The 16,229-nt window shown below is 35.6% G+C and overlaps 1 protein-coding gene across 3 annotated transcripts in view; it reads left to right on the top strand.

Moving 5' to 3' along the window:
- LOC149774968 (influenza virus NS1A-binding protein homolog) overlaps positions 1-16,229 on the top strand; it is a 99,050-nt gene that overhangs the window by 24,109 nt on the left and 58,712 nt on the right. The gene's annotated exons all lie outside the window — the stretch shown is intronic.

Here is a 16,229-nt window from a genome sequence, read left to right as displayed (position 1 = left end):
CAGAACTTAATTTTGAAAACAAATTCTATAAATGCAGGTGCGTTATTTGCTTGATAATACTTTGAATAAACATAAGTTGGCAGAACTGTATGGGGGTTTTCAGCTGATACTGCATCAGTCTCCATCATTGTACAAATCATGAACTCAGTCATATAATGTGCCATGCTGCAGGAAAGGCTGCTGATAAATTTTAAGAACTCCTGAAGTATCAGATTGGCACTCTACCTGACAATGTACTTCATGCGGACAGGGTTGATTTTTTTCATCATTTTGATGTGGAATGGACTCTGACCCTACACTCCCAACATAAATGTCGAAATATCAAACATGGGGTGACAAGGGTCAGAGAAAACTCAAGGGTTGGTCAGGTGCAGGTAAACAGAACCATATATACTTTTTGATTTGATGACAATCACTTGCAAGTTTCATTACTTCTTCTAATATAATTATACCTCAGTGTTAAGGTATTTTGAGTCTTAAAGTTATAGATTGGCAAATAAGTAAATAAAGGCATTGACCGTCAAGATATTATATGCAGTATGTCTATTTGATGTTCTTTGCTCTAAATAAACATACATTTAATTTCCAGTTTAAATCACATGATTGTGGGAAACAATAAGCAGAAGCCATGTAGATTGCAGGTTATGCAAGGTGTGTTACTCTCATCTCAGGGTAATACTGCAAAAATATTTTTATAGTGGCGTATAATTGTCCTAATGTTAGGATCTAGTTGTATATATGCATGAATTATAACTTAATTTGAAAATTTGATGCTACTTCTTTGGCTCTTATTCTGTCACCTATGCTATCCAACAGCAGAAACTTGTCTGAGAGAATTAAGGATTGGTGGTGCCAGGATTGTCAGTGAAAATGGGCACACCAACATAGAATAAAAGTACTTTGTCGATCACAGACTTTTTAAACAAAATCAGTAGAGATAATAAAATTTTAGGAAACTTCTTCCATGTACCCATCGATCCTAAAGAGCGTTTACCCGGATAACCGATCAAATGGAAATCGTATTAACGGTGAACATGAACTACGTTGTTGTGGGTTCACACATGCCAATCCCCAAGAGAGATATAATCATAATTATTACTATTATAAGTGGAAAAAAATCTGAGCATAACAAGAGCAGTCTATATATTACATGGCATTATTACAGAAAACTACAGGAAAAATGTACTTTTATTTTTCCTTCTTGGATTTGCAGTTAAAATTGTTTTTACAAATTGGCTAAATCCATGAGGATTAGTAGTTAGTACAAGCGTATAAACACAACAAAAATTGATAAATTATTTATGCATAGCACTCACTTTAACTCGTCTACCTGTCTACAGTAATTTTCCTGAATAGTCGTAAAGTCCACAAATGATGACTGTTGTATTATATCGTTGTTGAATTCTTATTTCAAACTATTTAAAGTGCTATTGGTTTGTCCTTTTCCAGATGCAACATGTTTTTAAGTTCAGCAAAATCCCTCTCCTCTAACATTTTTCAGTCATATAGCATCCATCAGTTACATTGCTAAAACCCGTTTATTACAATATTACAATATCTGGTGGCATTTATTTTAAATTGAGACTGGTCTGTTTTTTATGTGGTATCAAAACATAATGAATCTGTGACACATTGTTTCACATTCAAGAAACCCGTCTCTTTTCTTGGAGCTGTCGTGTACATACTATAAATAGAAAATAAGGAAATTAGATGAAGGTCTAACTAGGAACACAGGGACTCGTATAGTTGTTTCCATTTTAACCCTTTACCTCATGCAAGCGTCTTTGGACGCCTCTACTCCATTCGCATGGAAGCGCATTTTGTTGCCTCTACAAGATTCGCACGGAAGCGCCTTTTGATGCCTGCTGTAAACATCAGCCATTTTGAGCTGGTTTTTGTAGTGCCGCCTTCGGGGAAAACCCCCATATTAGATACTACATTCATTTCTGCGAATGACAATTACATCAGATCACGTGGTCACTATTTATGCACTGGTTGATGCCTGCTATTTAAAGTAACTGGGTCATAATCTCCACTCTCCAAAATGGCGGCCTTGGATTTCATTCAGTATGTACGAAGTTTTCACATTTAGAATCACAACCACAAAAGATTCAATGAATTAGGTAAAGTCTCTGATATTGATGTAGGCAGCAATTACTTTTTATAAATTATCAAATTCAGATGACTTAGTGATGTAGACGCACACGAAAACCTTGTAAATTTCGAGTATCGGAAATGGCATCTACGGTTGGTTACGTGGCCTCACTGACATGACAGTGAACGAGTTCTCTCTCGATTTTAAAGCACATAAAAAATTCTTCTGTGAAAAATAATTACACAGCTATAACAATCAGACTTTACTCTTAAATTTTTCCGCATATAATATATGTGTACCAAAAATGTAAAATGGTTCAAATTGCTGTTAAACGTAACATACACTACATTGCTTAACAGTTCACAGGCAGCATTTCATTCAGTACTGACAAAGTTTTCACGATTAGAATCACAACTATGAAAGATTCAATAACTTAGGTAAAGGCTCTGATATTTATGTAGGCAGCAACTACTTTTTATTGATTATCAAATTCAGATGACTTAGTGATGTAGACGCAGACGAAAAACGTAAATTTCGAGTATGGGAAATGGCAGCTACGGTTGGTCACGCGGCCTGACTGACATGACGGTGAATGAGTTCTCTCTTGATTTTAAAACACTTAAAAAATTCTTCCATGAAAAATAATTACACAGCTATAACATTCGGACTTTACTCTTAAATCTTTCCACATATAATAGATGTGTACCAAAAATGTAAAATGGTTAAAACTGCTGTTAAATGTAAGATACACTACATTGCTTAACAGTTCACAGGCAGGCCTATGCGTATGCACTCGACTAGGTAACAGGTATTCTATTTATAGCATGCTGCACTTTGTCACTATGCTCTGTGCGGTAAAGGGTTAACGATCAGTCATATATGTACAATTTACTAAACAAAAATAAGTTTTACTTAGATGCTGTACATCATATTCATTTGGTCATTGAGAGGGCAGTATTCCGTTGAGCGCATTGCACTTGCATATTAAGTAGGTGCGATCATGCCAGTGTCAAGTGGTAGCATGGGAAAATGGTCTGGCATTCCTTAAAGGTATGATACTATGCCAAACCTTTGACAAGCATACAAAGTTGAATGTCTGTGCTAAGCATCAGTACCAAATTTATTACACTGCACTAAACGCAAAATCTAGCTTGAAATATCAGCCTTGATTCTTAAATCGGTTGGGTGAGAAAGGAGAGAAGTGCCCTTCCTTGTATTATTATTTAGTACATGTGTGACATGTAAATTGTAAGCAATGATATGAGCCCCAGTAATCTTTATTTTATGTCTCGATCTGAACTTGGAAACATTTTTTTAAAGGGGTACCCGGTTGTCTATTTTTTTACCTGGGTTGTTTGGGTTGTTATCAATGGGCAGGTACCCAGGTAGCTGGGTGTTAGCATTTCTACAAATCTGGTGTTACAACGAAAAGTAATAAATCATGTACAACAATGTTTTTAAGTCAACACCTGTCAGTTGTGAATCCACCACAAAACAGTGTCGTTCATATTTTGACTTTTTATTTTTTATTACCTACTTTAGATTCGATCTCTTGCTTCTTAATAAATATGACAATCATGTGATCTGATTCTTGCGTAAAATCATAAAATTATTGGACATTATCAGATGTCAAACTAGTTTACCAATTCATAGCAATGATATCAATGTTACGAAGATTGATATTTTTTTTAGAACATGGGGCACAGCTATGTTTTGAAAAAGTGAAATTTGTGGGTGCATTTTAAAATATTGTACTACCCACGCAGTCCTGACATGTTCTGAAATAAAACTTGTGATACAGAACTAGTAACTTGTGGTCATCTAGTGTATATAAGATAAGCACATGATAGGTGATGCTATGCAGAAAATGACCAAAAACATTGAATTCTGTGATATCAAAGAACCTGCAATATTAAAACATTATACTCTGTAACTTTTGGATTGGGGACATTGGCATATATGATATGGAATTGCACTGGTTTTAAAAAGTTGTCGCCCCAAAAAATGCCAACCTCGATATTATGTCGCCATTTTCATAAACCAGTGCTCTCCATTTATCTCAACACCTTTGGGACCATAGTAATATTGTCGACATAAGTGGGTGCTTAAGTAAGTTGGGGGCAGCTGAAAGTAAATTGAAATTTAGTAAATGACCTGTCGTCAGTGACTAGGATGTACACAGAAAAAAATGAAGGCAACTAGTCTGAAATACACTTGCATGTTGACAACTTACATTTTGTGTAGTACACACCACGATGTGTTAAATAATATACATGCATATGAATAATCCAAATTAGAGTTTTCAATCATGTGTTAGAAAATTCATGTATCAGTCAAATCCCATTAGAAAACAACCAAAGCTTATGTGTAAAAAATGGTAGTCCTCATTTGGTCCATATCCCATTGTCAACTAACACGTTTCCTGAAATAATTCACTTTGATATTTATTATCCTAGTAGCATGTGGCTGTATAGTTATGTATTTAAATTGGCCTAGGTTTTGGTCAGCCAGAGACAACTACCATGATGCCGAGGCTACCAAGGGGATGCAGCTATTGATAGGGAAAATAAAACGTGAACAAATTTTAAAAAGTTTTAACATTCTTGCGAGATGTCCCATGTTCATTTAACTCAGTGGCCAGATATCTATTGTTTGAAACTATTGGAACTTAAATTTTGGTTTTAAACCGCCACTGGTAGCGATCATAAGCATGAACTTTTTTGTTGCAAACAGGAAATTTTCACTGCACAATAAATGTTCCAATCACTTTGAAAAATGAAACAATACTTTTATTTAAGTTTGTTGCAAACTTTCTGTGATCAAAGGTCTTTGACTTGCTTTGATAAAGGTTCATGTGTTATTGAAGGTGCCGCTAAAAGCACTCTTTGAATAACCAAACAAATGTCCGTTTGTTTTTGATGAGGCAAAATCAAATATATTTAATGTAAGGGTCATTTCAGTCAGGCTTGTGCTCAAGCCATAAGGGCCATCATGTCTGCTTGTATTATTTGGAGTTAACACGTAGAAAATGTTGTGATTTTTTTTCTTCTTTTGCTTGACTGTAAGTAATATATATTTAAAAAGCAAAATTTTCTAGCAGAATGTTAAGGGGAATCCCAAGTTTTATCATTTCCACTACAAGGGTGTCATAATTACTTTCATAATGTTGAGATTTTCATCAAGAGTTCAAGTTAGAGCTCTCCCTCATTACAGCATTGTATTTGGGGTCCATGACCACCAACCACATTATGTACCAGATTGTTTTGTACAGTGAACCGCTATATATATGAAAATAGCAGAATGCACAGTGCCATGGTACAGCAGTTAAATAATGGTGTTTTTGGCAGGGAATTGAAGATATAAGACCAAGTTTAACTTTGTTTTCTTTCAGCTGTTATTGTTTGGTCATGGGTCCATGGTAGTACCACCTAATATCTGTTATAATGATATAATGATGCATGTTATAAGGGGGGAGAGCACTACTTAGAAAGCATAACTATGCACATTTTACATTACACAGAAATTCTCGTAACAAAATGAATAATTTCAAATTATGTTTCACCATCTCTGGAAAAGTAAGATAGATGTCAGACATGCTACATACCAAAAATTGGATAAATTTATGCTGACCCACAAGTTCCTCACTGTACTTGACCTTAGGAGTAAAATACATTTGTTCACCTAAGTCATTACACAAGTCATAAATAAACCACTGATAGAACTTCCTGCAGTTTTCCAAACACTAATCAGGATTGATGCCAGAATGTTACTTCTCATAATCTGACAAATATTGGCAGCAACTGTAAAAATAACCTTGTTATCTACACCAAGAAATGTTTATTTCATGAAAGGTATACTGTATGTCTGTGCTACCTATTTACAGTAGCTTAATGTCATACACAGAAAATACTTCTTGTCGAGTAGCAAACACATGGAACCTATATCCCACTTACTCAGACATTTACATCTGTGTAAGCAACACCTTGTGTATGGTATGTTTTCTCAGTAATGATGTATAAATTGGTCTACTATTTCAACTTTTGTTGGATTATGCTTGCTGTTGATGTGGAAGTGGTTGTAGTGTCGCAACTAATATTCGAGAACTTGAGATTTTCCAGCCCCTGTTTGTACAGTAAAAATTCACATTCCTTCTTACAGCAAACAAACAAATGTGTTTCGGGTCAGCCGACCATCTGTTTCTCATTGCCACCGTAGCACTTTTTCCCCCTCATGTTTTAAAATAAAAATCACAGTGGGCACAATGTTCATTAAACAAGCTTGGTATTGGAATGATTGATTAGAATCTGAACGTAGTTACTTGCAGTCCAATTCTTGACGATATGAATTAAACGAGAATCTTAAAACCATGAAATTTACATTTTAATAAGCAAATTAATTAGCCAGGAGTAGTATTTAATCGTTACCAATGTAAGAAGAGTTATTCACTTTACGTGCGCATGTGCCTGCAGTGAGGGAAATAATGATTGCTCTGTACCTTGACGGCTGCTTGCTGGTACGTTGATACGATTTGGTTGGTGCTTTATGGCCCAGCAGCACAAGTAGGTTATTGAGTGCCAAGGTGATTGGAGTAAAGTACCTTGCCCAAGGACATGCCATGGTAGCTGATCCAGGCTCGTATAATGGTAGGATTCGAACCCATACTTTTTCGATCACGAGTCCAGCATGCTAACCACTCAGCCGTCGCAACTGTCTTTGGTTATGTGGCCATTGTTCCTTGCAGCAAGTGTCCACATGTATACATGTAACACATTTGAAAATGTTGGACGATGAACAAGAACAACAGAATTCAATAGAAGCTGGTATCAGGCATTTTTTTCCTGTATACTTGACAGATCAGTTGCAATTACAACTTCTGAATTTCAGAAAAGTTCATTATATAATTTTATAAGAGAGATGTATTCATTTGGAGACGATTCACCAAATTAAAACTAGAAACTATACCAACTGAGCTGATCCGTGAAGATGCATGCTTTTTCCAATTTGGCAATCGTTTAAAGCTGTTGTCTGAGGCGTGATTAATTCTAGTTTGGGGAGAACCATCAGTCCACTTGATCAATATCAGGAGTGGTCATCATGAGCAAATAATGAGGTACACGTTTGATTTTGGGCTAAGTAAAAAAAAGAGGTGTTTTGTAACAAATATCACAAAGTTCTGTAAATTATGTCATACAGAGTGGATGGCAAGAAGTGTTAAAGCAATATGTAAAGTTACGTGATGCTTACTGATATAATATATGAACCATGCCAGTGATGGCCTCAAGCATTATGTTTTATAGTTTGACCTAAATACAACATATTACAAAATGAATGCAATACACCTATTATGTTGTATATGAAACATTTATTGAAAGTGAGTCTACTTCCTTCAATTCTTTTAGAGACCATTCTGTAGTTTATTTATAGCGTGTAACATTGTCAGCACATGTACGTTATCTACCCTTTGTATAATAATTAAGGTATTGAATCGGGTTTGACATACAATATGGCCACCATGGCAGTCATCTTGATAATCTTTAAATTGCTGCTTCTTATCAATATCTACATGGGAGTTTTCACCAAAAGACTTCTTATGACGTCTAGTTGTTGATTCCAGATGAAAATTGCACTGAATGTGACTCGCACCCATTATGATTATCAAAGTGGCTATTTTGAAAATCTTGTCACTACATCTTCAGGATAGATGGTCAGATCAACTTTTGGTTTTCGCCAAAAGGCTTGTGATATTCAAGTTCATCCTCGCTTAGAAATAGTAAAAGTCACTGTTGGAAATACTGCAAAATTCTAGTGTCATTGCTCTGAAGTCTGCACTGGCCAAATTAAATATCACTACTCAGAAAATCCAATGGCCTGATGCCTATGGCTCTTTAGATAGGGCCTCTCCTGGAGTCCTTCTAATTTTAGATGTACCCCTCCTGTGTTCTAAGTGAGGTGCTTGTCAAAAGTAAATCTAAATTGCTTGAGAAAACTTTGATCCTGCTGATTTAATACAGATTTTTTCTTTCTTTAGGATGTTGAGAGACTAGTATTTTGTTCCCTATGTATGCCCCTTACCTTTATGAAGATGTCTACTTATCATACTATTGAAACTGTAAAGATTGCATACAAAGCGAAGTATGTAACCTATGAATTTGGAACTGATTGCCAAGGTTTGTGATTATTTTAAAGTCACCAGCCCTGGGTCTGTGTCTAGAAAAAAGTTTATATGAGCTCTGAATGTAGTCAATTTATATTTTATATAGTTGCTCCCAAAATTGAATATTTAGAGTTCACATTTTTAACTTTTTTAATTAAAAATTAAACAATTTGAGTAAAGTCAATACTGAAGAAAAGTTGACAAACTGTTTCGCATTCATAAACATATAATTATTTGAAGTTTGTGCAATGTAAAAAGAGATTGATACCTCGAAGGTAGCTATCATTCAGATGATAAACCTAACAACCCAAAAATCTGAATGCAAATGCCTGAGGCATTAACGATAATTGATGTCTCATACATGTAACTAGCAGTGGATGTGGTAAGCATGTCTGCTATTCACTTTGAATTTGAATTTGTTTCACAAAATGATAATGACTAATTATGCTGTCACTTACTGCATATTTAGCAGAGGGACACAACTTGATATATGACCGTGTGATAGTGATATGAATTAAGACTACTGTGGGAGTTATTGTATGCTTTCTAAATGCCACCAAATTTCCCAGAATTATTTTTGCTGTTCTGTTGAAAACAGGATTTAAGTTCTCTGTCTTCACCAGTCCTCCAGTTAAGAGTTGAAAACCAGTCCTGCCTGACACGTTAAATAATAGCGACAAATCAGAGATGATTGGTCTAAAAAAAATTATATGATTATCCCAATGCATTGGATAGTTGGTTATACAAAGTCCATGCCTTGAATACAGTGGTCCAAAACTTTTACATGGCTAGAAACAAAAATGTCTGCAGATGGATAATGTGCAGATTATTCATCACCCATACAAAGTATAGAAATTGGAGAAAAAATGGATAGAAGATAATCTATCCTCATGAGCTCAATGATTACATCATGGAATGGGTACTGAAGCAGAGAGACTTGCAGTTAAGTTTCTTCTAGTGTTCTCACCTGCAAAGCTATCTCCCTGTAGCCTGTAACTTCTGTGCTTCTAGAGACTGGTTGTATTATTTATATTGCATAAAAGATTGAGGCTGTTAACCCAGCAAATATTGCCCAGCAAACAGCAGAGACAGGTTTTTCCCCCCACCCATGCTACTTTTCCGACATTTGCTGCTGCTTTATTTCATTTTGAAACTCCAGGAACAGACCCATTGCTACCCTGGAAATAATGCCCGACCTAAATGTGGAAGTGTTTTGAAACAATGCAAAATGAATAAATGATGAAATGCATTTTAATTTTCATGTGAAGGTTACTGAAGGTATTCAATTAATGGTTACTTGTATATCATCCATTATTGATATTTATAGTCCCAACTCTACAGCATGGGTGCACTTCAGTTTTGGTCAGGTTTGGTTTTGGTTTTATGGCAGGTAATTGATTTAATGGATGAAGAACCTTGAAAGACCCCTGAAATAATAACCGACCAAACATGCAGGTTATTTAGTTTCAAGGTTATTAAAGCTTCCTTGATAAACATGGTAGCTAAACAGGGCTGAGCTGAGGCAAAAGTAGGATTTAAACTTGCACCCTTTCAGTTGATTTCAGAAGTGTTTTTGATTGTCACTACATGGCTCTTGGATGTAGATCAATAGTTGCTAATGTAGTACACGTCAGTCATTTGGCACTAGGCATCAGCAGCCTAATCAGGTAGGTGATTTATCTCAGATTGCAGGTTATAATACGAAAAGGGGGGGGGATGTCTGAACAGCGCTTAATTGACATACATATTGACTACCTTGTTAAGACTAGGACCTGAACTATATGACCATGCACATGGAACATTCCTGGTATGTCTACATTGACTTCATTGCTATAAGGTCCAAAAATGTATGCATTTCTGCTTGGCTGGCTGTCTCTGTTTCTTATTGCTGACTCTAGCACTTTTTTCCCCCATTATTAAAAAAACAAAATTACAAAAAATTTAAAAATGATGCACCTACCTCAGTTTTAAAACCAGTGCAGTAGGAACACATTTGTTGTCTAATAAAGCTGCATAAAGTTGCTGCATGTTTTTAAAAGAAAATATTTGTTTGACATAAAACCTAGTGTTTCACCCAGAAATTTCAAATTTGGAGATGTGATCAAACCACTGAGATAAGTCGGATTTATGGAAGCGACATTGCGTTTTGTTAATTAAGAACCAAGGAAGTTCCAGCAACCAAACAAAATTTGTCATTGTGATTATGTTTGCTAAATTTATATGAAGAACTATGCAGTAAGAGGTTTATTAAATTGGTTTTGCATCAAGCTTGAGTTATGTTGTCTTAAAAACCAAATCTTGGAGGATATGTATTCCCGTTCTCCATTTTTATATATTGTGAACTGGTTTTATTCCTTCTTCCCTATTAGCCTAACTTTACAGTAATACATGTACATATATAATATCTGAAGATAGTACTTTAGTATTTGCCTAACTTGTACTGTAATACATGTACATATAACAAAATGTGAGGTAGTCATTACTACACCTCTCCCTTGATAACGTGCGCATAGCAGGGTCCACAAACATATACCGCACTATAAGGTAGGTGTGAGTTACCAAGTGACCTCCAAAAATTGAAAAAAAAAAATCTCTTTGACATAGAGAAATCCGTGTGTGGGTGGAGCTGCGTTAAGAACTGGGCTATTTATTGACTGAAGCCTCGTTTTACAATCACATCGATAATAAATTTTAATAATGCGCTTTTTCTAATAAGTTGTTTGTTATTCTGTTTAACTCTTTACCTCATAGAATGTATGGCTTTTTAGCCCTTTGATACGCATGTAGCAAAGTTACCCAGTGCAGTGTGCTATAAATAGAACACCTGTTACCTATTCAACTCCATACACATAGGCCTGCCTGTTAACTGTTAAGCAATATAATGTTATTTAACAGCAGTTTGAACCATTTTAGATTTTTGGTACACATGTATGATATATGGAAAATTTTAAGAGTAAAGTCCGATTGTTATAGCTGTGTAATTTTTTCAGGGAAGAATTTTTTATGTGCTTTAAAATCTTGAGAGAACTCGTTCACCGTCAAGTCATTGAAGCCGTGTGACCAAACCATAGCTGCAATTTCTCATCCGTGTCTACATTACTAAGTCATCTGAATTTGATAATATATAAAAACCAATTGCAGCCTATATCAGTATCAGAGCCTTTACCTAAGTTATAGAAGTTTTGATAGTTGTGATGTTAGTCGTGAAAACTGCGTAAGTGCTGAACGAAATCCGCGACCTCCATTTTGGAGAGTGGAGAATATGACCCAGTTACTTTAAATAGACGATTTCGACCAGAGCATAAACAGTGACCACATGATCTGATGTAATGGTCATCCGCAGAAATGAATGTAGTATCTAATAGGGGCTTTTACCCGAAGGTGGCACTACGAAAACCTGCTCAAAATGGCTGCTGTTTACAGCAGGCATCAAAAATCGCTTGTATGCGAATGGAGTAGAAGTGTCCAAAGGCACTTGTATGCGAATGGCGTAGAGCCATCCAAAGGTGTTTGCATGAGGTAAAGGGTTAAATAACATTTATTTTCAAAATGTCCAACTAATGATAGATCTTTACAACTGGTTTAAACAACCATCACATGTACGAGAAATAAATCTTGTTTTACGTCACTGCTTTTTGTTTTCTTGATGAGGCTGGTTCCCATAGTGGTGTTTAATATTATCCTGCCAAATCGTGAGTCCACAGAGCAGGAAACTAGACTAACTGTTGATACACCACTAGCAAGATTCCTTTTTTTCAAAAACATGTGACATTTATTTCGTGAGACAATTGGCTACGTTGAAACTCAGTTTTTTTTATTGCTCAGTTAGTACAATATTGATGTACTGATTTCATTAGAATTAATATGAAACTTATCATCCTTGAGATATCTCTAAATGCCAGTTCAAGAATTCTCTGAAACTCGCTTGTCCACAATGGTCCGTATCTGTGAAATCAAGCTCTTTATTTTATGAAGTATTCGTTTCGCTTGGTTGCCTTGTTATCTTTGATCACAGTTATGAAAGAGTCAGTTAATTTAAGGTAGTTTATGTTACATGCACAGTAACATTTATAAGTGTTCGATTGATCAAATGAAGCGAGTTCAGCCGACATATGATGGAGGCCGCTTGATTTTAAGTTTGTAGGATTTTCGTACATTTTAACTTTTCTTTTATTCCACCTCCTTTATTTGATTCAAAAGACACTATTAACATGATAATACAAAGGAGGCCAGCTTTTAATTAGTGCAACAATACAACAAATACTTCCTAGAAGTCAGTTATCAAAAAAACGGTTGGCACTTAATTAGGTTCCCAGAGAAACGCTTGTGGACATACCTGTTACAGTAGATTGATGCATTTTCGTTACGTTTAATTACAAGAAGACACATTGCATTTATGACAATTACACATACAATGAACAAAAAGATAGAACTAGAACACAAATTTCAATTGATAAAAAAATTATTTAATTTGTATTTATTAAGTACTGCCTCCACTTGGTGTAAGTGACATTTTCATTGATGGAAATTTCCTTACATATCGTTAATTGCGGTGTACTAAGAATGTCGTATGGAAAGAAAATGTAAAAAAATTGTATGACCTATTTTTAAATTTGATATTTCATAGTGTTGATTAAAATTTCCAGGTCCTATCAACTGTTTTCGATGATAAAACGAAAGATACATCAAAGTTTCCGTTACGCGATTTTCAGATAGGGATCAGTTTTTGGGGTTTAACAGATAGCGATCAATTTTTGGGGTTACTTTCTGGTTTAAAAAGTGGGATCCATGCCTGACTCCATGTTATAAGCTGGTTCACGAATTATCTGGGCACGAGTTATCGAGGGAGTGGTGTATTTGGAACATGCTATAAGATTGAGGCAAGCTAAAGAAAATTTGTGAGAGGAAATAAACAACTCACAGTGAGGCAATATTATAAAACTGAATATGTATGAAAACATCAGAACAAATTGTAAAAATAAGTGACAAATAAACAAGTAAATGATGACATTGAAGAAAACATTAAATGTACCAATGTAAAATTGTTATACTAGGTTCTTTTTGACTATCAATTACCACCAATGATAGATTTTCAAGCTTCTGAACATCACAGCTTGCGGTACACTAAATTCAGTCTAAAATGAGCCTTAACAATATTTTATCTGTATTTTTCTGGCTCTTTTTGTATCAGTTTTAAAATGGTTTCCTTGTACTAAAACTTGGTGTGCAGTTGAATCATTTTGCCTGAAATTACCCTTAATAATAGGTAACTGTAGCTGATCATGGTATTATTTCAATCTTTACCCTGTCATTTATGCTAACCACTGAGCCACTCACTGTAGCTGCTTTGAGTTGTAAAGGTTTTCTTATTTGCCAATGTAATACCATATTTACTCGCTTATAAGGTGAGTCCAACTGCAAACAACATAGCTCCTGATCCTTGGTAGCATAATGTGCCGGCAGATCAGGGTCTGTGTTGCTTTTCCCTACTGATTACTCCTCACCAACTGTGCAGACCCAGATCTGACAGCGCATTATGTTCCAGCAGATCTGGGTCTGTGCAGTTTGCTGTTGGACCGTCTTATAAGCAAGTACAAACAGTTCATTGTCCTCTGTAGATTATTACTTGCCAAGAGTGTACATGACCCACGATTCAGATGATTATTTGCCAGTGCACTGTTGGTTTACAGGTAGATAAATAGATGGCTTCAGCATTGTTCAAGGCTCGGCTAGCGTGGGTATGTGGGAGAGCCTGCCAGTAGCTTCTCGTGGGTCGGTGGTTCTTTCCTGGGTTTTCCAGGGTTCTTCCTCCACCAGTTATACTGGCCGCCATATATAGCCTATCTTGTGCTGAAAATGGCGTTAAACCCCAGAACAACAACAACAACAACAGCATTGTTCATAGGTCAATGCTGTTGAGTACAAGTTTGCAATTAACAATAAAGGAAGAAAAGTCTGAACAGGAAGCATTAAACTGACACAAGCATATATAAACTGTGTTGATAGAACCTAGACAGGTGCAGTTTTAATTTCCTGGCAGGTCTGCATTGACTATATACTTGTGCTAAAGTTACCTTAAAACACTTGCTGCCTGTTAAAAGACAGTATATGTCTTAGACATATGTTAAAAGGCAGTACATGTCTTAGACATATGACCTGGATGACTATGACCCAGCCATTAACACATTAATCCCTGTTTTTTTTAATTGTTTTCATCTGAAATTCGAGCAGGAAACACATTTTGAAGTTATTTATGAATAAATCCTAAAACTACCAACTTCAGGTGATTTTCCAATAACATACTGTCTAGTTGTGTTAGAAACATTGTTTTTCATTGGCTACTTGGCTCGCGCATGAGCAGAAGGGTAAAAGTTGGATTATTTTTTATTTTTTTGTTGTTGCTTAATGGACCCATTATTTTCGTATCAAGACCACTCTTATTCCAAATGACCATCTTATCCTACTTTTTGCAAAGGTTCATCTGTCTGTAGTTCATACCTGTCTGCATTAGATCTGAGACCAAAAAGTCTAAAATCCGGACACAAAATCGGATCCCGACCACGGGCGGGTTTTGGGTAGTTAATAATCGGGTCCAAAAAGTGAGGCTTTTCTCTCTGTATTTTGTAGTGCAACTAGAAATTCCAAATTGTTTTGTATCATTGTAGAGCAACTTCTGTCTACCATTCTATAATAGCACCCACTTAGTGTATCATACATGACAAAATGCTACAGAGCTTGGCAGTAGGCTACTACCTCCTGCCACTTAAACTCGTCATCAGGGGTTAATTTGTTAAGAAAATGTTAGTCACATGCCTCAGAAAGGGAAAACCTGTTGAATAATCATTAGCTGATGATAAGCATGTATAGTGAACATAAAAATAGTTTTGTTTACATGAGCACAGTACTGGTTGTAATGGTAACTTCTATCAATCCTGCTGTGGTGAGGTTTTTGGCTGATGTTTATAATTTAATCAGAACTTGATTTACATTGTTAAAAACCTAAAACACACAATTGCAGTTGCCATATATACCCAATTATTAGTCATGTCGGGTTGCAAACAGCATAGATTTAGATTTACTGTCACATAAGGTACTATCAGATCAGGTCTTTGTTCAACTGTTAGTCCTAACAAACTGCATAGGCTCCAAACTGCCGGCATGTTATTCAATGGCAGAGCTTGGTCTATGTGGTTTGGAATTGGATCTGGTTATAAGCGAGTACATATGGTAATCATTGTGATTCTCCATGTACTCATCACAATGAAACATTTTTTTATATTTTATTATATTACATGTCAAGTCATGATGCAGATGGGATTCTCCTGACATATCAAAGTTTTTGTTTTCACATTAAAATCAGACTTTGTTCTGGTTGTAAAATTTGTTTGGAAATGAAGGGGTTGCGTAGAAGATTGGAGGGGGTTCAAGAAAAAATAAAGGTTAAAAATGTATTGCGATTTTCATAGTCGCCAGGATAAAATAAAGGTTAAGATGTTAAATTCGTTAAAAGACTTATAATGTAAAAGATAAATGCAAAAATATAAAATCTGTAAATCATAGTCCAGAAATTTGTTATATTATCCACTTTCCCCACAAAAATTCCAAGAGTTTCACTGGTGATATATTAACATAGTTTTTCCATCTCACATGGAGTGAAATTAGTTGCTGATGTATACTTAGTCATAATGGTTTTCATTGTGCATGTGTACCTGATTGCACTGATACAGGAAATATTTATCACATAGAGGATAATAATAGTATACCTTTGTTTTTCATAGTAACAGCAGTTCATTAGCTGACCATCAACAATGGGAATATTGTTGTATCCCTCATCTGTCTTTTTATCCATTTGTCTATTACCACATCTACATTGTCTGATAGAAATAAGCTTTATTGTTGTGGTAACGATCAGTGAGAGTGTTATTCTCAGTTTTCTGCCCCTAGAGTTTCTGGAGGTGGTCAAATGGCCAGTCGTATGAA

This window comes from Sinohyriopsis cumingii, unplaced genomic scaffold (assembly GCF_028554795.1).
Source record: "Sinohyriopsis cumingii isolate HCF-2022 unplaced genomic scaffold, ASM2855479v2 utg000066l, whole genome shotgun sequence".
NCBI classification, from domain to species: domain Eukaryota; kingdom Metazoa; phylum Mollusca; class Bivalvia; order Unionida; family Unionidae; genus Sinohyriopsis; species Sinohyriopsis cumingii.
The sequence above is the reverse complement of the archived record's forward strand: the minus strand, read 5'-3'. Positions and strand labels throughout refer to the sequence as shown.